The sequence below is a fragment of the Anas acuta genome, chromosome 1, assembly GCF_963932015.1.
Source record: "Anas acuta chromosome 1, bAnaAcu1.1, whole genome shotgun sequence".
In the NCBI taxonomy this organism is placed as follows: Eukaryota; Metazoa; Chordata; class Aves; order Anseriformes; family Anatidae; genus Anas; species Anas acuta.
Window position 1 is genome coordinate 112,850,269 of NC_088979.1, and position 22,929 is coordinate 112,873,197.

Genomic DNA, 22,929 nt, shown 5'->3' on the forward strand with positions numbered 1-22,929 from the left:
AAAACAAAAAGAGCAGAACAAAGAGAAAGAGCAGAACAGACCCCACATGTCCCAGCCTCTAAGAAAATTAGAAGACGACCAAGAAATTTAAAAATATCCAAGTTATTACTATAAAGAATGAAGGCATTTGCATTGACCTATGCCTATCCCTCAGGCACAGCATCCTCTGGCTTCTTACAGAATTTGCTACCATACTCAAACATGACACCATTTTGCGGTGGCTGTAGGTCATGCCAGATTCCCACTGTCCCCTCACAAATGCACCCAGTAACTATCATCTGCTGGAATTTAAAGCAAAGTGTCATCCATGTATTGGACGGCATTTTGTCTCTTGACTTACAAAATCATCAGAACATAATCCTAACTTCCAAATACATCAGTGCTACCCCTCAAGCTGAAGACAAAGTTATACTTTATGGACTCACAATCTCCCTGTAAAGTAGACTTTCTTCCTCCAAGAAATAGTCTGCAGGGGGAATAGATACCTATGTCACTCCATCCTCCAAGTGCTGGTGAACACCAAGTTCATTTATTCCTGTCATGTTTCAGGTATATTTTTCATCAGGGTTCCTCCAGCATGTTAGAACCCTTCCTCTTGCTCAAATTCACTAGACAGATTACTGTGAGCCAAAGCTTTAAGAAAAACACCAAAATCATTGTGAGAATACGTACTGACTTTTCACTTTGGAACAGAGGCTTTTTTTTTGTTTCTTGTTTTTCATGTTTGACTCAGTCATTCATCTCATCTGGCTACAGAAGAATTATTCAATGTCTACTTATAAATTCTAACAAATCTGTGAATAATTCATGCCATGGAGGAGACCAAATTACCACCTACCTGCACCTGTGGATGCCAAGGGATTAATAATCAGTTATAAAGTCCCTTTTCTCTTATACTGCATTCCTTTAGCACCAAATAACATGCTCGATCACAGTGGCTGTCAACTTTGTCAAGTGAAACAGATGTATCACTGGAAGGTAGAATTCTTTTATAGATTAAAGAAAATGAAAAAGAAGGCCACTCTAGATCACCTCACCCCAGTCTGAGGTCAGCATCTCATTTCATAGTAGAGGAGCACACGCTCACCTCACAGCTTTGGCACACAAGTCCATCTCTGCACTGGGAAGTTGGTGGGAGGACAATTCCTTTGTGCCCTAGGTAAATACCTGCTTTGTAAACCAAGACGACAGTTTTACATCCTAGTGGCCCTTCCAAGCCTCAAGCTCCATACTCAAGCCATGGAGATTTAATCCATGGAGCATGACCTACAGAACATGGGTCTTGGCTAGATTTGTGTATGAAGCACCATTTGCCCCAGCAGTGTAATTATCATATTTTGGCAACAGCTGTTCCCTTTCACAGAATCAGCATTCTGAAGCCAAATAAGATGCTCGCACCCCTCCTGGGGGGATGTTGGTGTCCCCCATCACTAAAGAGTGATGCTCCTGGGGCCTACCTTAAGCTTAGAGACTGCCACCACGGAGCGGAAGGATACTTGGTCCTTCTCCTATTGGCTCCTCAAAAAGCCAGTGACACTAGATAGCATGGTATAGGATGTATCCCACTTCAGCCTGCCACACATCACTGAAAGCAAGCTGTTTCTCACCACAGGAGAGACAAGTGCTCCCCTCCAGATCCTTGCCAGCTTCATATGTTACTTGTGCAGGAGCAGCAGTCAGGCAAGGTAAACAAGCAACCTTTCACTCCCCTATGACCTTAAGTAGCACTCGTCAGTTTCAGTTAAGTGTCTCAGTGAAAACCAGAAAAGCTATAAAGCGTAAAACTATGCTTCTCCAAAAAGCTTAATGCATTATTTTGCATCCAATTAACACAACAGGTAGGCTTTCATTGCTGTTTAGGAATCACCATGATATGTAGCTAAAATTTGTTTGATGCAATTGACTGATTACTCAGGTGCCAGCAGCAGGTATGCAGCATCTAAATCATCCTAAAACATTGCAGCTATTTTTATTTGTTCACAGTAGTGCTTTCAGGAGAAAGACATGGTCTGTAGTTACAATACTTCTCAAGAAGGTCAGAAACAGCAGAGACTGCATTGGTTGAGTCTTCTTCACATTTTCTTACAATCTTGTTGCACCTAATCTCAGTTGGCTTTGATTAAATTTGTGGTTGGCACTATTTTATCCCAGCTTTGCAGCACCTTCCCAATTCCATAGCGTTGCTGAAACTACCCAGCTGGAAAAAAAAAACTTACCAAGAAAGTACTGGGAACATTAAAGAATCAGGCCTTTAGTGCTTTCCCCTCCTTGCAAATGGTATGAAGCAAATCAACTGTGAACTAAACTAGGAGCAGAAATTGGCATGGATTATACAAGCTATCTCAACTGAATATTTTTTCCCCTCATCATATCCTTGCTTTACCTAATGAAGGAAAATTCTTTCAGACAGCTGTTATTTCTTTTGGCATCTTTCATACATCACCAGAAACACCTCCCACTGGGTTTCTCAGGAGATTGCTAAAATAACCTAAGTAATACAGTGCAAGCATTCTATCATTAGTCATCAGGATTAAGATCATTCTGGCTTTGTCTATTTCTCTCCGTGTTTTCTTTCAGTGCATCAGCACAGTCCTTTGTTTTTCTGTGAACACAATCATTCTTCAATTCTTGTAGTACCTATGTGACAAGTTATTGCACTCAAAACCTTATTATGGGCAAAAGGGGAAATACTTCATTTAGGAAGCCAAGAATTTATTGTTAGACTAATTAAAATCTTAACAGCCTAACTAAAATACAATAAACTGTTATTATAGTTCAGTTACAACGATACTAACCTTCAGAGTCCAAATTGCCTAAATAATTCAGTGCACATCTCAGTAATACAGTTAAGGACTGCTATACAAAAGCATTTTCTGGTGTTATGTTCTCCCTTCCCCTGCTCCTCCAGCTCCCAAGCATGACAGTAAGTCATCCTCGAGAGTCAGCTGTGGGGAACACAGCTTGCCAGCATCCTGAGTCCTTTGCCAGGAGGAGCACAATGCCTCTGACTGTTGTGTTTTAATTTTCCTTCCTTTTGTATTGTTGTTAGCTTCTTCTTTCTATCTCCAAGGCATATACTCACGGATTCTTATATGCTTTCTAACAGTTTTACTCCTTAATCTTTCTTTGTTGAGGTAGAACTCAATATTATATCCTGACTTGCCATATACATGTATATGGAGTTCTTAAATGTTTGGTACCTGTTCTTTTTCTTTGTTACCACTAAAACTGGCTTTGTCAAGCTCTGCAGTTCTTTAACCAAGTACATCTGAGTTGCTGATAGCTCTGAGGCCTCCAGAACCATCCTCTGACCTGTCATCTCCCTGTGCCTCTGCTTCCCTACATCACATCCTGCATCCTCTTTGGTGGCATCTCCTATCACAGAATCACAGAATTTCTAGGTTGGAAGAGACCTCAAGATCATTGAGTCCAACCTCTGACCTAACGCTAACAGTCCCCACTAAACCATATCCCTAAGCTCTACATCTAAACGTCTTTTGAAGACTTCGAGGGATGGTGACTCCACCACTTCCCTGGGCAGCCTGTTCCAGTGTCTAACAACCCTTTCTACTACATTCCTCTATGCTACATTATGCCATAGCCATAAATATTTCATTAATAACTATTTTATATTTGTCAATATAAAATAATGGTATTCCCACATGCTTATACAAATCTAAGCAAGAGCAAGTTATGCAATAGCCTCCCCACTCTTAAAGAAATTCTTCTTTCAAACTAAATTAAAGCTCTACACTGCAAAGAAATTCAGGTGAAGCCCGATAAAAATCAGTCCTGAGCTCCTGTGAAGTGAGCAGCCTTGCAAAGCAAGGTGGGCTATGGGGCTATAATGACCAATAGACCCCAGTCTTGCAGAAGACTAACAACACATCTCAGTGCCATCAAGTTTTGTGCAGTTTCAGCCTCTGAAAAATAGCATGCACTTCTGTGTTGCTTCCAGTCCCACAAGACCAATTACATCACATCACAGGCAAAGCAAATGTTTGAGAGCTAATTAAAAGATGATTTGGAAAAAAAAAATACAAATTCAGCTATAAATGGATGTGAATGCATTGAGTGCTTCAATTAGCAACACTTGCTCCAGAGAATCACTGGGTTTGCTTCTACAAACATAGATCAGATTCAAAGTGATGGAGATCTTGCATTTAGCAGCTGGAAATGGGGAAGTTGTGCCCCTTAGAAGTAGGTTTTTCTGGAAACACCAAGCATGGGACAGTCAGACATATGTTATTCCTGAATGTACACCTATTAGCCTTGTTAGTCAGCCAATTACTTGTTTTCTCTGCTGTTGGCTGGATTCACAATACTGGAAATGTCTACGTATTTATCATGTGTGCTCATTACAAGGTTTTATCTACTGAAATTTTTCACCTCGTTGAGGCTACACTGCACAACTTTTCGGCCAAACTTCAGTCAAAATTGCCCTCATTTGTGTTGAAATGCACCAGGAAAATTTGAACTGCAACTTTAGTAGACTATAAAACAAAAGTTCGCACCTCTTTTCAAGCATTCCCTCACTGTCCATCTCCAAATATGAGTGGGAGGGGAAGCAGATGGTCTGGTTTGCTCTCCTGAATACCCAGGTGCTTCCTGTGCAATAGTTGAAGTCTGGAAAGTACTTGCAGATTTCTCTCTTTTGCCTAAACTAACTGGCTGTCACAGAGACTAAATATAGTGAATCTTAATCTACTAGGCTGTGAAAAAAAAATCAAGTCCCGACAGCATAAGCCAAATGAAATAGAGGATTTTTTATTTTTTTAATGTAGTTTAGAGAATCAGATGTTACCACCTTCTGGCAGAGAAAAATGTGCATGTTCAGGCAAAACCAACCCTTCAGAGATATTGAATATGCACAGTAGAGTACTTGGTGTAACCCACAGAAGTCTAACTTGAGAAAGCACATACTTGCCTACAGCTATCTTTTGAGATCTTCAAGGAAAGAAGAAAGCCATTGAAGAACAAATCCTACACCCAGCAGGGTCTGCACTGCTATAACCTTATGTCAATCACCACTGAACACAGCTTGTAGAATAATGAAGATTGTAAAAAAAAAAAAAAAAAAAAAAAGAGCCCCTCTACTGTTGCATACATTCACAAAGCCAGAGCTCTTTTCAGCTAAGCCTATTACCCTTAATCCAACTTCTACTCAAATGAAGTTTTCCTCTTTCAAGCTTTTCTATTAGAGACAACTCAGCTCTTTTCACAGAATTGTTAAAAAGTCTCTAAAATCATCTAGTTAACCCCCCTACTGGTCACAATGCACAGCTAGAGCAGATTGCCCAGGACTGTGTCCAGCCAGACTTTGAACATCTCCAAGAATGGATACTTGGCCAACTTCTTTAGCCAACCTGTTTCAGTATTCAACCACACTCACGTTAAAAAAACAACAACAACAACAAAAAAGTGTTTTCTTATGGAACTGGGTGGAATTTTCATGTCTTATGTCTCTTGTCCTGCCACTAGGCATCACTGAAAGAGTCTGACTTTCCTTCACTCCCCCTTTCAGATATTTATATTAATTGATGAGATCCTCCCAGAGCTTTCTCTTCCCATGGCTTAAAAGTTCCAGATCTCTCAGCCTCTTCTCATCTGAAAGATGCTCCAGTCCTTTAGACGTCTTTGTTGCCCTTTCCTGAGTTTGCTCCAATATATTCATGTTCCTCTTCTCCTGGGCACCCCAGCACTAGACATGACTCCAGACTCAGATTCAGTAGAGCTAAGCAGAGGGGAAGGTTCACCTACCTCAACCTTGCCTACAACCTGCTTTCCACCATGGTCTGTCATTTAAACCTACACACACATTAGCACAGGGACATGGTCATTTCTGTAAACACTTTCAGTGATCATGCATGCCCAGAATATGTGCAAGTGTCACATCTAGCCATGAGTGGATCAGCAATTATGCTGTGCTATAACTGACGTGTTGATTGTCCTTCAGACATTATGTATGATTTCTTTTCCTAAAAAGGATGGTATAAGGAGCAGCTGAAATCCTCCTTTCAACACGTCCAAGAACACTCAGCTGTTTGCATGCCTGGACTACATACAGTAACAGAATAGAATAGTTCAGTTGGAAGGGACCTTCAAAGATCCTCTAGTCCAACTGCCTGACCTCTTCAGAGCAAATAAAAGTTAAAACATATTACTGAGGATGTTATCCAACTGCCTCTTGAATACAGGCAAGGGGCATCAACCACCTCTCCAGGAAGCCTATTCCAGAGTTCGACCATCCTCGAAGTAATTTTTTATCTTATGTCCACTCTGAACACAACACCCCCTCTACCCCAAGGAAGGTTTTGTACCCTTCCCACACATCCTGTCATCTGTGACCAGGAGCAGAGAGCAGCACATCCCTCCCTCTCCCCTTCCCCTCCTCATGACACTGCAGAGAACAGTAGGGTCACATCTCAGCCTCCTTCTCTCCAAACGAGACAACCGAAGTGCCCTCAGCCTCTCCTCAAAGGACATGCTCTCCAGCTCTTACCAGCTCCATTGACCTCTGGGCACTTTCAAGGACCTTAACATCCTTTTTATACCGTGGAGACCAGAACTGCACACAGTATTCAGTGCTAAATATAGCAGGAACCTTCTTGCTGGAGAATGTAGAATATAACTTCTTGCTTCAGAAACTGAGAGTATGTCTTGAAATTTTCAACTGCACTACCTTGAACCTCAACCTGGGAACCTGCCTGTGAGGGCCCACATTTCAGCCAGACACCTCGCTGACTGGTATGGCCTTATGTCTACACTACGCTTAGTGCTTAAGGTTCAGACACAACAGCAGGCTGACAACATCCATTGCTGACAAAGAACAACAAAAAAGAACAATTATTAATTTTAACACACACTTCTATCCCTTCCTCACCCTAAAAGCCTCCAAATACTTCCCTAGCATTTTTCTTTTCATTTTTATGGAGTCTTTGCTGATTCACAAGGGTGGAGGAGGAAAGTAATGGGGGAAACACACATGCTGTAATACGAAAAGAGATCTTAGCGTGAACAACCCAGCTGGAAAAAGCTAACTACAGCAACCTTATGAGACAGCTTGATCTTAAGTTTCCAGTCAAGCTGTGTGGGCCCTCCCACACACAGACACCACTCACCCCCCAGGCCCACTTGCAATCAAGACGCAATCCGTCACATGCTGTGGTCTCAATCCCATGGTGCATGACCAACATGCACAAAGCTCAACAGTAGTCCTTACTTTAGCAGTTCCAGAGGAAAAAAACACGTGCTGTCTACATCCTGGTTATGCTAAGCCGCAGAAAAGCAAGGTGGAACATTTTTGAGTGGCTTCCTGCGAATGAGCCAATGTTTCCAAAGTGGGCTCAGACAGATGCTGCTATAAAAGCACTGTAATTCCACATCATCGGCCCCTGGTGGAAATGAAGCAATGAATAAGACAGCTGCTTAACAGTGATCCAAGAAAGAAAATTATGATTAACGTCTGTCTTATTGCCTTAACATCTTCCTTTCTCCCTCACAAGACAGCGTATGCTGAAAGTAACACTCAGAAAATTTAGTACTAAATCTTCTTCTCTATCTACAATGCTAAACATCACCTACAATGAATAAATATTTCTGGCTTACGGGGGCACGTGGCTATCCAATGAGTACCTTCTGTCTCCCTTCAATGGAGCTCTGGTGTCAAAATTACTCCCTTTACACCCACAAGTCCTTTGATCCTTTAAGTTCATATTACACCCATAGAATTTTTTCCATGGTCTAGAACAGCTTGGCGAAAGTTATCACCATTCCTCAACTCCCTCATACAGCCCACTGGTTTGAACAACATGCCACGAAATAGCTACAATAAAACATCAACCCACTTGGAATACAACCCGTGGGCCGAGTGAGGAAACCTCCCATTGCTTTAGTGTCCAGGGCCCCGCTTCATCTGCTGTTTATAATCACACACAGCAGTTTCTCAATCAAGTCATCATCTACACTGGTGCCACAAGTTTTTCAGACAATCTGCTCTACCCTTCAGAAGTGGCAACCTCTGAGCACCAGCCAGCTAATTGTACCCTATGGTATCCTCCACAGCACCCACACTTAGATCATGCTCCTATTTACCAGTTGTTACAGAGGAACACCCTCTTTCTGGAAACAGGTTTCCTTTAGACTGATTCATCTAGGATCCTGCTCATTTATTTTCAGATGCTATGTCTGGGGGAGGAAAGGCTTGGAAATAGCACTCTCAAGCAGTAGAAATGGAAGCACAAGTTCAGGAAGGCTCCATTCTCTAGGTGAAGCTTAGAGGAACACATCTTTCTTCCAGCACTCAAAGAACCATTGTTTTATCAAATGCTTACCTTAGAGTATTTTCTTGAAGCAGGGTGATTGCTTTGAGCTATCTCTGAGTGAGGCTGCACAAACTTTGGGCCCATGTGAGGCAACCTGAGCTAACACAAGCTCACAGTCAAATTTTTAACAGCCACATTTCTCTTGCAGAGCCATACAAGGAAACCTGTTAAGGTACTGCCTGGTAATACTTTTATTTGCCAAGAACATTTCATATGTACAATTTTATAGTGCATCAAAGTTTTGATTACTTTCTGACGTGGATCTCTCATACTTTTTTTTTTAATAAGTCCTAAATTCACATGGAAACTCATCTTCCACATTACTTCCTTGTCCTTTACAAAGTTGTAGCATATATGCATCCCTTTAAGAATTTAAAGCCCAAGTATTGACAGAAGCAATTGCTGTATGCTGTGTGTATACTACTGCAACTGCAAGGCACTCAGGACATATTCAATTTTTTTCCCTTCATTATAACACTTACAGAACTATCAGCAGAGTAGCTTGCACAAGGAATAAAGGACAGAACTTAAGAGCCGAAGGCATAACTCCAGAACAGAATTGGAAACCATCTTACATTTTTTATATAGTGATGTAGAGGGGATTCCTAATATATTAAGCCAACAAGATACAAGAATTTGTACAAGTGCATACTCAGGTGAATGTGGTAGAGAACATGCAGTAGAGAATACCTTAAAAAAAAAAATCACAACAGCTCAAATTTGTAAGTGGGGTTACAAAAAGCCCAGGAAAACACAGATACACTGGGAGTTGTTAAATCACCAAACAAATTAGAAGCAGAAATCCTCTTGAAATTATTCCTGAAAACAAGGTTTCTCTGTGCTATTTATATAGCACCTAGCAAGCTGTCTCTATTCCAATGATGCCAGAGGTTGACAGACAGTAACAATATCCAAAAGGAACTGTGCAATTAACTTTAAAAGCCATTTATTCATGCAGTTTCAGGAAAAAGGTTTCCATATCAGGTCCTCCACTGTTCTCCAAGATATTAAAGAACCAAAGGCAGCATCTGGATCCAGACAACCTCCTCACTTAAATAAAGTGAAAGCACAGTTAATAGATACAACATTTTTTACATGTATTGATCTCTGTAATGCTGGGTCAGGTTGGCAAATAGTGGTTTTGTCAAAGCTGTGCATTTCTCATGTTATAGCCTCTGGCTCCTTATTGCTTGTGCAGGGACAAACTAGTTACAGTCCTTCCACCACTATATTTACTAGCTGGCATTGCAGCTCAGCTGTTCCTTCTCTCTAAACCAACTTTTATTTGGATTTTTGTTTCTTCCAAAAATTTTTTTTGTAGCTAGCACTTCTTACTACCCCCAGGCTATTGGGTGTTTTGTGAAAGAACTATCAGCAGCCTCAGTCATCTGTGACCTGCAACAACTAAGATATCTGGCTATACCTGGACCTTGTCACTTGGACACTACAGAGAGTTATCTAGATGTAGCATTACTTCTGAACTTCTAAGCCATGTCAAAGCCAAAGATGCTTCCTATACATTGCCTTTGCTCATGGCTGTACAACAAGATAACAGGATACATGCTCTGAGGTTGCAACATCTCAGATAAGCCTTTGTGATCCTTTCTACTAATGGTAAAAATGAAACAGAAGGAAAAGAGCAAAGAAAAGGTGAAGATTTTCAAGAAGCCAATTTGACCTTCAGCATAAAAAACAAAAAATCACATACAACAAGTGGACAAACCCTGACACTAATGTATATTGCACAGGTAATGTGTTTGGTAAGAAAATACTTGTTAGATTTGTCACTGTAAGGGGCAATGATAGGATTTTACTGACGTTTTTGTACTGCAAATGATTTCTATTACCATTCCCCATGTATTCCAATGGCTGTGCTAGCAATGCCCTTGGTAATGGGTTTCAAACTGTCCACTTTCTTTTTACCTCTTATATTTAGATTTGTTTACATCTCTTGATCTGACTACTGGTCTGACTCCTCAATCGTCATTAACATATTGTAACTAATCAGCATCTCCCAATTAGAGACAATAACCTCTGAATAAGATTAGTTTACTGGAATCCTTTTTAAGCCAGTCAGCAATAGCCATTAGAAAGAAAGGAAAAAAAAAAGTTTCACAGTGTCTAATTTTGTGTTATTGATCTGAAAATGCAAGAGATAAAGCACTGCTGGAAAACTTCCTGGAGATTATGTCAATATGCACTGGGTATTAATACAATCATTTTGAAGAAGCCAGACACAAAGACTCTTCCCTTTCAAGATGTGCCTGGACTTCGGAATGACTTGTTATGATTTCTCTATCATTATTTACAGTAACTGAAACCTATCTTCCTTCCCCAGAAATTAATTCAAAGGTTTTACAGGAAAACTCATCCCAGCCTGAGCAACAGTTCACTGAATGGTTTCTCCGTGTCCAGTTCTGTTCGACTTCACAGCAACATAGGCAACCACATGTATGAGCAATCAGATCTGCATTTTTTTGGCATGTTTCCCTACACTGAAATTTGTTCCTGATATAGCTTCAGGATAGAGATCTGTCAAAGCAGCTTCTGGGCTTTGCTGCCACATCGCATGCGCCCGACAGACTGTGACAAGATTGAAGTGACACACGACGCCAGTGGAAGCTGTGGCATTTTGGGAGAGGCAGCAGCCTCCAGCTTTGAGCACGCTGAGTGCGGGTTAGGCAGGAGCCCTGGCTTCATTCAGAGGCAATGCACTGCTGGTCACCTGCTGAGTGGCATTTTGCCTCTGAGACAGGATCTGCCAACTTCCAGTTCTGCCTACAGGCATGCTTCACCTGTAATTTGGCAAGGCAAGGATACCTGGCACACCAAAAAGGCCACTAACTACAGGTAGAAGCTGTATTACAATGCTGTTATGCTAATATATATATATATATATATATATATTATTTTTTCTGATTTCCAGTTCTACAAGGATTTTTTTTAAGATCAAATGGAAAGTATATCAACCTATCTTCTCAGATTAAGATTATTCAAATAGACTTAGACCATCATCATACGAAAAAAACCTCTATTTTCAAGCCCAGCATACAAACAGTACCTTCAGTGTCAATAAAACTTAACTGATGGCATCACCTTTCCTAATAAGGCAGGAATCCCTTGGAAAAAAAATGTAGGAAATATGTAGGAAGTATTCTGTCTTTTGACAGTTGCCATTTGACAAGGTTGACTATTAACGCCCTCATTTCAACTCCTACTCATGTAACAGAACGTGCCACAAGCCTGCTTACACACTGTAACACCATCCACAAGCATGCCAGGCACTTTGACACCACAGCAACCCTGGGCTATCTGCAGCCCACCAGTATGGGCTGTAAGCCTGCAGACCGGCCTCCCTCAAACCTATGTCCTGAGATCACTGGAGTTTCAAACATATGCAATGATCAGCCTCACTCAAATGACAACATGAAAGCAATGAGAACATTGAGCCTTGTGTTCCTTCTCTTGATTTCTCTCCCCTGAGACCCTCCAAACTACACCATTTAAGCCCTCGTCTTCTTGCCTTGGATGGTACCACAGAGCTCAGCATCAGGGTAATGAAAAGAAGACAGCTCCTTCTTGGACCTACCTTACCATAAAATACAGGAACAGGCCACAAAACACTACCCATTAGATCATCCACCAGGACCTCTTCCTGGTGGTTTCATGCAGCAGTGTCGCTTCTGTGAGAGGCTGAACACTTGGCTGTTTGGGGAGAATCACTGTCCTTAGGGACTTACCTACGCATTTTAAAAATTTCTTCTTCCTTGCCACATGAGGATTTAGGAAATGGAAACAGAACTGACGTGGCTGACTCACAAGGACAACACATCTTCTTAACATCAGCAAATAGCAGGATCTGGAACAGACATTTAAGCTATTTAAATAATGCTTAAATGACAAAAAGACCAATAATGCGAGAAATACAGTAAATGCGTCTATATCAAGACAAACTTGAAGAAAACTGGAAAGCAGGTTCAGAGTTTAGACCAAAAACCTCTGGGGAAACCACTTAGTAATAAAGCACCAGACAGTAGGATTCCCAACATCAAAAATTTTAACCCCAAAGCCTTTCTGTTACCCAGTTATCCCCACAACTAACCATACCAGAATATTTTCATGTATTAGGCTTGTTCTTTCATGGCCATTCCTTTCCTGGCATTTCTACGTAATTATTGTAATCACTCTACAAGAATATTGATGCACATGAATTTATCAGTGCCTTGGCCTTCCACGCTTGCCCAACTGCTACTTCCATTCTGACCCCAAGTCCATCACTCTTCTGTGCCAAATTTTATGCTTGTTTTATTCAGCTTCCGAATCTAATTAAGAGACCAAAGGAGGGGTCAGGGGAATGAGGGCTTTCTCTTCCAAAACATCCTCTTTCCCAGGCAGAGGATACTGCTAGATATGGAAAGTATGAGCATTTTCTCAGACTGAACAAAGACCGCTTTCCTTGATGAATACGTGACAGCACAGGATTTCAAATGAGCAAGTAGGTGCTGGAAGTGAATAAATAATTCAGTGGGAGAGATGACAAGTGTGCCATTCACCTAAGATTTATTTAAATTAAAAAAAATAAAAAGTCTCACTGGAGATTATAGGGAAACTTTTTGAAGGACAGCTAATTCACACTTCTAAAATATTGCATGGTTGCCATGGGTATCACCCATGGGGTCCACCATATCCTACACGCTAGCAATCACATACTGGGTTCCCTTGATTTAGCAGACTTCTGCTAAGCTTTAGGAGAGATAATGACTGTTACAGATTCAAGCCTACACAAATCAAAATAATAGATTTGTTTCCTTGGTAGGGAAGGAGATTTTAAATCAAGCTCCGAGGCAGCAGGCTCACATTCGAACCCAACACCTATACAGACAATGCATTATCTGGTGGCACTATTGTCCTCTAAAGCACTTTCGTGTAATTTCCAGCAAGCTTTTAACAGCTTCTTCATGGAGAATAAATCTGATCCACCAACATGTGCTTAGCTTTTCTGCCACCCACCCTCTGAAAGGAAAGAAATGACAACTTCTGAAAAGGTTCAGAACTGCCCACAAAAACTTGATTTTTTTTTTCTATTACATCTTTTTTTCAGCCCCCTTTTAAATGCACTTAGTACAAGGTCTGGCATTTCTTGGCCAGAGTCTGTCTGCTGTGCAGCAACATAGAACCTGACAAACTACCATACCAATGACATTTCTGTACTTTGAGGGGCAGACCTGTTTTTAGTCCTCTAAAGAATTACCAATGTACAGAGTATTTTTCTGATTCTAACAGATTAATTCCTGCCAGCTTAACTAGCTGAATTTAACTCTGTAGACATTTATTGCTCAAGCCCATGTTCTATTTCCTTCTCTCAGTAATTACTGGTCTCCCTAGAAGACAGATTTTGCAGACCAGACTTTCCACTGACAGTTAGTTTGGGTCTACTCTTTGTCAAGAAAGCAGCAGTGAACTCTGAATTTATCATATTGAGATGATTTTACAAAGTGTATCTTTTAATTCTTGGGTGAATATGAATATCAGGCCCAAGTTTTAATGGGTAGAGATTTCAGACTGAACATGCCTAATACAGCCAAACAGGAGACTAATGCCAGGCAGGTGATCCATCTTGCCTATTCCTACCTAAACACACTCATTGATGCCCAGTGAATAGATTGAGCAGTCAGGTGGTTGCAGTGCAAGTCTTTAACCCCGCTGAAAGATAACAGCCCCCCAAAGCAAACATAATTAGACTGGAGTTGATTCATCTGTCAGACTCCTGACAGCAAGTAAGATGAACAGTTGGATTTGCTGTGTGGTGGAAGCAGCAGCTGGGGGACTGGTTCAGCCTCTTTCAAAAACCAGCATCTATACCGAGAAGTTAAAACCATAGCTTCTTACAGTGCAAAGTGACCAAATGGACAGGAAGAGGAAGGAGTTTACAGCTTGTTGTAGCAAAGGCTTGAGGTCTGGGCAGTGAAATAAAACCAATGATGCCTTGCATGAAAAAGCAACAAAACATGACAGTGATAAACGTATAAGTTGGATTGGCAAGACTATAACCTGATGAAGAAGTTTGTTTGCTTTTTTTTTTTTTTTCTTCAGGGAAAGGGCTGGTGGTGGGAGCAGGAAATCTGAAAAAAGCTGAGTAAAGCAGGAGGATGAAAGAACCTATAACAAGCTGGTTAGCTACAGTGGGAAGAGTTGATTTCCATCTAAGCAGTTGACATCAAGTAGAAGTGTTGGAGAAAAGACTTAAATCCTTAGTAGTCTCATGGAGGTGATCACAACTGTGATCAACAAACACATGTGATGAATTCTGTATTACAAAAATGGCATATTTTAAAAATGGATAAAATAGCACCTTTTTTCTCCTCAGTCAAAATGAATGTAGGTATTTTGTCAAACATGTAGCATCTGTAAACAGGATACATGTACTAATGGGTGAGCTTCAGAACTCAAACATCCACTTCATTATAGAGACAAAGACCTCAGTGCTTCAGATTCAGGCTTATTAACAGACCACCTGAGTACCTAATAGTATTAAGTAGCTAATAGTAATAAGATATTTTCTTATTTTTCAAGAAAAAAAGGGGTAAGGAAACATTGATTATAGTAAAATTAAGATGTAAAATGACTATAATTATGCCAAGAACAAGAAGTAATTATCTGTTAACAGGGGGGAAAAATCATCTTTACCTGATTGTATTTATGACTCCACTTGTTTCTGTGAGCAACTTCTTTCTGCTAATACAGACTAGCCCAGTTCTGTTTTTTCTGCCTTCTAGTGCAACTCTACTTGGTTTTGAGAACAACCTTTAAGGAACTCACAATGCAAGACCAAATCTAAGGGATTCCTGAGAACTTTCAGTTCACATTTTTGCGAGCCTGCTAGCTGCCTGAACTGCTTTGAGACAAGGTATAGCATCAGGTTAAGAGAGAGAGGAACTCCAGGATCTCTCTGGTGTGCAGCAAGATGTTAACACAATTGTTTTATACTCAAGAAGTCACAGTGGTACAAGCATCTCAGACAAGACAACAGCAGTGACAGCATCTTCCCATTGCTATTGTTATCACATGAGGCTGTAGGACTTCTTTTGGATGAGGTTGTGTTCAAGATTTCCATTATCTTACCTAGAACAGCTAATTTCTCATTTTCAACTCAGAGCTCTTCTGACAGCACCAACGTGGTGTCAGCAACTGGCAATATGCTTTCCAGCACTTGCACCTTGGTTAGAACCCTCACATTTATTTGATGGTCAACAGAAACATTCAACCCTTTCAATCCACTGTTCAGCACAAGTGCACTACAATTCCCCATTTCCTTATATCCGTTTTCATACCATGCTGGTTTGACTTCTGTTACTGTTTTTTTCTTTATCCATAAGCAGCTGCCTTCTGCAGATTTCCTATTCTGTTATTTGTCTGCATTCACATGTAGTGGCTATGACTGAACTACCCCAAAGCCTTTCCACGACTCTACTCTCCACTAGTTTTTTCTTCAGTCCCGAGCACCATCATTCCTTGTGCTGTACCAGAAATCGCTGCTCTAATATTTGAGATTATTGCTATAGGCGATAAGTAACAGCAACCCTGTGCAAATGAGCTTCCCTCGGCAGGGCTTCCTTCAGCACTACTTCAACAACTCGGTCAAAACAAGACAACTAGTCTTTTATAGCAAATAGGCGTTTGTTATTCTTTCTTTCAATGTCAAAGCAATTTATTAGAAGCAAGATGACCTACAATTTGAAGGGTCTGCTGCTCCGCAAATGCCATCTCTCCTCCTGTGCCCCGTAGCTGCAATTCACTACAAATACACTTTTTTTCAAGCACTAATACCATGAACAGTCTTGAGAGAGCAGTCTTGAGAGAGCAGCATTTTCTTCCTCTGGTTCAAACTGCTAGTTAATCCAGGCCAGCAACCTCACTACAATAAGGGATAGGCCTTCCCCTTGAAGAAAAGGGCAGGAGCAGGAGCACAACAGGTTTGCCACCTGAGGCCCATCACTCTGCACACACACACCACCCAGGGCTCCCAGCTGTGGCCTAGCAGTGCCATGCACAACAGGCCTACCCTTCCTGTCAAATACACTTCCCCCACAGTGACCACAGTCCAGTCAAGGTACCTGCTCAAGACACTCCTCAGAAGGCTGTCCTCCTCCCTAAGGTTCAAGGGCAGCCCACAGCAGCCTTATCTGCAGGTCCACAGCAGCCTCCAGCACCCCACTGCACAGTCTCCCTTCCTCGCCCACCAAAGGAGATGGGGAAACACAGCCAAGCCCCCTCACTAGTGCCCTGCTTTCCTTCTCAGAGGCACCTGAGTGCTGAGACAGGTCAGCTGTACTTGCAGCAGCACACGCAGCTGGAGAGCAGACAGATCTCATTAGGCGTTTACAAATCCACCTTCTGAATTGGAAATGAAGCTCCAAGCACTTAAAGCAGCTGCTGAAATGCACCTTTGGCAAATGTGGGTAAACTCTCAGTTTATCCTGCACCTGGAAGAGCCTTACCAGTGTCTCTCTTGACATGCCATGGCACTGTGAAAGACTTCTCACAGGTCTGATTAGTGGGAACTCTTAATTATTCAGAAATGCTAATTTCCCAATTCTTCCACACTACCAAGGCAGGCCCTGCTGTACTACAGATTAACATTTCTTACTGAGGTGCGGGGGATTTGATCAGGCCAAGCCAAGCACAACACTCGCCTTTTCAGATTTATATCCAGAAAGGACACATCTCTGCATCCTTGTAAGAAAGTTTGTGTCTTCCTTTCAAAGGAGTCTCCAAATATGAGGTAACACAGGCTCTCTGCCCTTTTTGGCCCTGACTGATGAGGTTACACATTGGGATGCACACAGTACACTGAAAGGGCATCCAATTCCTTTCTGATTGATACAATACTAATGTGCAGTTTATGGTATCTCCCACCTTCCTCTTCTCTCAGCCATCAGAGCCAGCAATGATGCCTCTCATGCTGAATTGCTAACCTTAGCAACTATAACTTTTTCAAATTGAAAACAACTTGATCTCTTACCTCTTTCTCCAGCCTTTTGAGATTTCCACCATTCTCTTGATATCAAACTGATCAGTGACTCTGTGGTAACAAGATTTAAAACCTTAAGAAGTCACACTTCATAAGCAGTTTCCCATATTAGTTTTTTTTTAATGCATTTTCAGAACTGTTTTTCTTCCTTTCTTGTGAAGTAATGCCTCTATTTAAACATCTTAAAGGCTGCTGCTTAATATTACTCTTTTTCAAGCAGCTCAGAACAGGAAGACAGGACTATGGATTTCCTAGCCAAAACTGAACATAGTAAACAAGAAAGGAGAGAGAGGCATTATATAAAAAACACATTGCAATCAGCGGGTTCCTTTCATTGAAATATTACATCTAGACCAATAATAAAGTATCAATCAAATAACAGTTTCTACACACCTTCAGCTAAACAGTTTGTGACCCAAACCCATGCATGCATGTTTCTGGGCAAAACTGGACCTTTCCCCACATCTGTACAAAAGGCAGAAGTCAGATGTGCCTGTTCAGGCATAAGTATCTGGGCATCTGCATCACTGGTTACACACATTTCATGACCTGAACTTCCATTTGTCACAGTTGATCAGCCAGCACTATAGTATATTCAAGGAAACACTGGTTCCCTGAAAATGCCCATTTGAATTTAATGGTAACTGTTCTGTGTCCCAGGGGTATCGTCAGTGCTACAGTTGGATTTCTACAATTAATTAGTTCATCGTCTGCCCTTGATGATTACATGGCACTTCTCCATAGCAACATTGATTTGTGGAGCTTAGCTTCATAAAGAGAAAAAACCCACAAACCCTCAGATTTCAAATTATCTGTCAACAACAGCAGTGAGAGTGCTCAGGCTGCAATTTTTAGAAGACAGTAGCTGTTTGCCTAACTTCTGCTGTGCTTGAGCAATTGGCAGATTTTGTATTGACCAGTGCTTAGCCAGCCTTCTGCTAGTGGGCTCATAGCTGATTAGTCACATGGTGACTCATTTCAAGCTTGCTAGAAAAGCATCTGAAATTAATGGCATGGGCTTGATAACAATCCAGCTTCTAGCCTCACTTAAACAGAGCTGGGCTGCTGTGGAGGTACCAGTTATTCCTCATCATGCTACAACATGCAAAGTTTGTTTTTAAGTTTTTCCCTATGCCTGGTTTAATCATGCTTCTGATACCTCCTACTTTGTAGTAGTAAGAAATGGTAGCACCTAAGCCTTAGGATCGTCCAACATAGAAAACAGTCTAAGACATTCTGTACATTTTGTGAAGCACATTCAAGATATCTAATAACTCACCCAGCAGTGAAACACCGACACTTCAGAGCTGCAGAGCGGTATGTGCTTATCAGCAGATGCTAAAACAGCCACCAAGTAACAACAAAATAAAGAACTACCCTGACTATACTTGGGCTGGAAAGATTTTTTTGATATTCAAGAAGTTTTAAGTTGCAAGTACCTTCTCAATCTTTGATGACTCAGGGACATATTGCTATAAGCTGACAAGGCCTCAGGACAGTCAACTAGTAAAATGAGAGCACTTAATGGGGATTCCAAAGCAAATACCTGAAAAATGAAGAAATCAAAAATACCAGAACAACCCCAAATACTTATTTCAAACCTTTACTCCACCCTCATTGCACAGGGATGCTTCAACACTGAATTAATAATGCTTACTCGGTCTCGTTCCAGCCTAGCTCTCAACATCACCTAAAGAAGTTTTTCTGCTCTGTGAAGTTGGCTGGTGTAGGGACAGAAACCTTGCTTTCTCCCCCCAACACAGTTTAATGAGGGCACTGAGTTCTCTCTTATCTAGCATACACCTTAATCTTTACATGAAGGAACATACCTCCATCAGAATAATGATTTCAGAGCAGTCCTTGGCCTTGCTGCTCCTCTCTGACACTGCACCTTCTACCATAGATCTCATGAGCCTTGCACACTAGATAGGAGAAAGAACAGGTGACCATTTAGCAGACACAAGCAGAATTTGGCAGCCTTCAACTCTTCCCACTGTCACATCAGAACAACTTAAACCACAGCAGAGCACTGACAGCACCCACATCCATCTCCCCTGTCCCTGACAGTGTGAGTCACAGAAACCTGCAGACCTGTGCAGTGCTGTTCTTCACTCTATCTTCATCTACTGTGCAAAATGCTAGCAACAGTGGGATGGAAAGCTCACTGATTCCCCTCCATGCAATGTTAACAGCAGAGCTGTGTGAGTGAGTTACAGTACTATAGGGTTTCATTTTCCATTACATGCTATCTAAATAACATCTCATCCAAAGACACCATTGTTGTTAAAACCATTAGCTTCAGATCCCTGTTGTTAGTGTACACCAAGTATTTATATCAGACAAAAAATATATTTTTTTTCCTAAATCACAAGTCACTACTCACCACACAGCAGCACCCTTGTGAAAACCACAAAAGAATAGCAAGTAGCAGGTGGGAGCAAACAAGTAATTACATTCCCAGCAACACCTGCCTTAAATTTGAGGTGCTCTGTTTAACTAGCAGCTTACCAACCAGCAACACGAGAAATGCCCAAGTAGTTCAGAGCACTAATTGGTAGGATTTCGAGTGCAATAGCAGTGTATAGCAGTGTTTTCTTCAGGACTCCCTGGCCACTCTGATGGAATTAATTTCATCCTAATGCCTCAGTGTTCATATTATGTATCCTCCTTCAACAAAAATAGCATTTCAAGTAGTTGAAGCCAGGTTAATTATCCTGCCAGCCCCTGGGAAGATATACAATGCCACCACATGTGACCAAGGAACTACATGCAGCTAAGGAACCACATGCTGTTTCCCATGTGTCTGCATGTAGGAAAAAAGCAACTCTTCTACAGTTTAACAACACTATTACCTTAGATATAGATACTGGGTGTGAGATTTGATGGGGGCTATTTGATAAGTAATTTAAAAGCCTAAGCATTCAGGACAAAGTAGGAGAGAAGGTGGCTCAGAAGCTATTTGTCTCTTACAGTGGTTACATCCAATAGATAAGCATTACCAGCAAAGAACACTATTTTTAATCCAGTACACTGAAGTACAAGGGAAAACTACAGGCATTGCATATAGATGCACTCAGAGGATAACAGACTCCAGATAGGAAAACTGCAAACTGACAGCAAATTCATCATAAGAGTAACTAGTATGGATTTACCAAATGCACCTGTAACCTGGAAATCAGGAGGTCCGTAGCCAATAGTTATCAGGTGCTCAGTCTTTCAATTAAAGCTATGGACACAAAACAGCTTTACGGATGAAACAATGTCAGTCTGTGAATCTACGAGCAACTAGATGTGACAGCAGGGAATGTTATTTTCACAGCCTGATATGTCCTGTTACTCTTACATTAAAGTAGTATGTCCCAGAAGATTTCACTGGGGCATTTTTTACATGCCCACCTCCCCCAGTCAAATGTTTCAGAGTTGAAACATTTGTTAAAAAAGGGAAGTGGTTTTTAATCAACGTATTGCTTAAAATACAAAGACAAAAGCATTTGAACACTGGTAAGTGTGGCTACTAATTATATTTTCTGCAGATAAAGCTATGAGTACAAATAATATTGAAGTTGTAATAAACATTTTGGAAGGCTTGAAAGGCACGTAGTATAACAATCTAAAGCAAAAAAGTACCCTCTCTGCATTTATATCTTGGGTAATTCAGCAGACATCCTTAATTTTACTGCTGCCCATTCAGACAGCATTTTTCCCGGGTTCATAAAAATTACCTGATCTTCCAATACAAGTCTGTTTGTACATTAGCATATTTAACCACCAATATAGAACTGTTATTTTCCACCATTTACCATATTATTTACAAGCTTTTTTGCATTGTCAGTTTTAGGCAGCCTAAGTGAATTTTGGCAGCTGCAGTCTTCCAAGTGTGAGCATTGCAAATGTGATGGAAGTTTCTACTGCAGATTGTACTAAGACGCTAACCCTAAACAGCAAACAGCATTTAGGAACTTTCCTCATATGTCAAGACAAAACAGTCTTCTGTTTCCAGAAACTGTAGAGTGAATCAACAGTTAAGAAAAAATATGAAAAGCACAAGTTAAAGTGATGTAGTTCTGAAATACATCATGTTTTCCCCCTTAAAAGTGTTTCTGAAGCTAATAATTCATAATTTGTTACGAAATCCTGCTATGATGCTACCCAGGGCTGTTTTCTTTGAGGGGAGGATAAGGAGGTGAGGTAGTGTGTGTTTAAACATTGTTTCTTTTTCTTCTTAAATAAATTACACTTGTCACATATGAAGAGGTAGATCAGTCTTTATTCTGACAAATAGCAAATTGTCTTTTCAGTCATGACCCTTGGCCCTTCATATGGCTTCCTTTTTCCACAGACCCTTAATCCGAATGCTCCATTGATTCAGAGGGCAAAATCCACCTTTGGTTTAATCCAGTATAGGTTGCACGAAATTCTTCCAGTGGATAAGGACACTTGCAGGACAGCACATCTCACTGTGCCAGGCTGCCGTGTCTTTCAGGTATCTTCCCCTTCCACCTCTGAACACAGCAGTTGGGCAGATCCGAGGACTCCGTGAGCAAAATAATTTTATCATACAAGGAGTTGTACATACCTAACAAGGTGGGGACACCTTCCTGAAAACTGGAGACACCAGTCCTGTAAGAAGTGCTAGTTACAAATCAGTTATCCAATACAAACCCATGATACAGGGAAATGAAAAGTTAGATTCATAAGTCAGTATCATTACAAGAGGTTATCCTGTTATAGATGTGACCAAGACCCATACTATGGGATGATGCACTGAAGTGACTTTGTCCTTACAGAGAATCTGTGAACAAACAGGAACAATGAAGTGTGACTCCATCTTTACTCCTTTATCTTCTATTTATTTTTTTGAAAATTAAATGTCTTAGCTAGAAAGGTCTCCGGAGTTAATTAAGTATTTTTAAAGGCACAAAGAAAATAAGCTCATCTTCAGCAGCACGTACCACAGTTGTCTGGCTTGCAGGTAACCTTTGATTCATTACCATGGCAGCAAAGTGTGTCGCCTGCAATGTGACAGCAAGAAAACTACAAATCCAGTGTCAAACAACACACAAAGCAACTTTTCCCCTTTATGAGAGCCAACTGATTTTTTTTAAAGTCAAGGTCAAAGTTTATGACAACTACATATCTTAACTATATGCATGGTACAGATGTTAAACCAAGTATATAGCAGGATTCAATTCCTCAGCTACAGAAACTTAACTCAATTGTTATCTTCAGAAAATGCAGGAACAGAGACAAAGCAGAGAACAAGATCTGGCCTGTGCAGAGGAGGATCTGTGAGTCCTGGTGAATAACAACTTGAGTCAGCAGCATGCCCTTGCAGCAATGACAGCTAACTGCCTATGGGTCTTTGTAACTACGAGTATAGCCAGCAGGTCAAGGGAGATGATTTCTTCTCTATTTTTAGTGTTTGTGAGGCCTCATGGTGTACTGTCCAGCCTTAACCCTCCCAGTACAAGACAGATGTTGCCAAACTGGGACAATTCCCAGGGAGAGCCATGGAGAGATCAGGGGCTGTAGCACATCATGCATAGTGAACAGCTGAAGGCTCTGGGGCTGTTC

At 41.1% G+C, this 22,929-nt stretch overlaps 1 long non-coding RNA gene across 8 annotated transcripts in view; it reads right to left on the reverse strand.

The window, feature by feature from the left end:
- The window catches only part of LOC137861987 (uncharacterized), a 47,716-nt gene extending 27,711 nt beyond the window's left edge, over window positions 1-20,005 (reverse strand). For 6 of the 8 annotated variants that reach the window (XR_011099989.1, XR_011099994.1, XR_011099998.1 and 3 more), the window contains exons 1-4: window positions 19,739-20,003; window positions 19,185-19,277; window positions 17,347-17,406; window positions 12,065-12,183 (exon numbers count right to left, since the gene is read on the reverse strand). This is a non-coding gene — a long non-coding RNA (uncharacterized lncRNA). The other 2 variants (XR_011099995.1, XR_011100000.1) reach the window with 2 other exon arrangements.
- Between the last annotated feature and the right edge of the window lie 2,924 nt (window positions 20,006-22,929).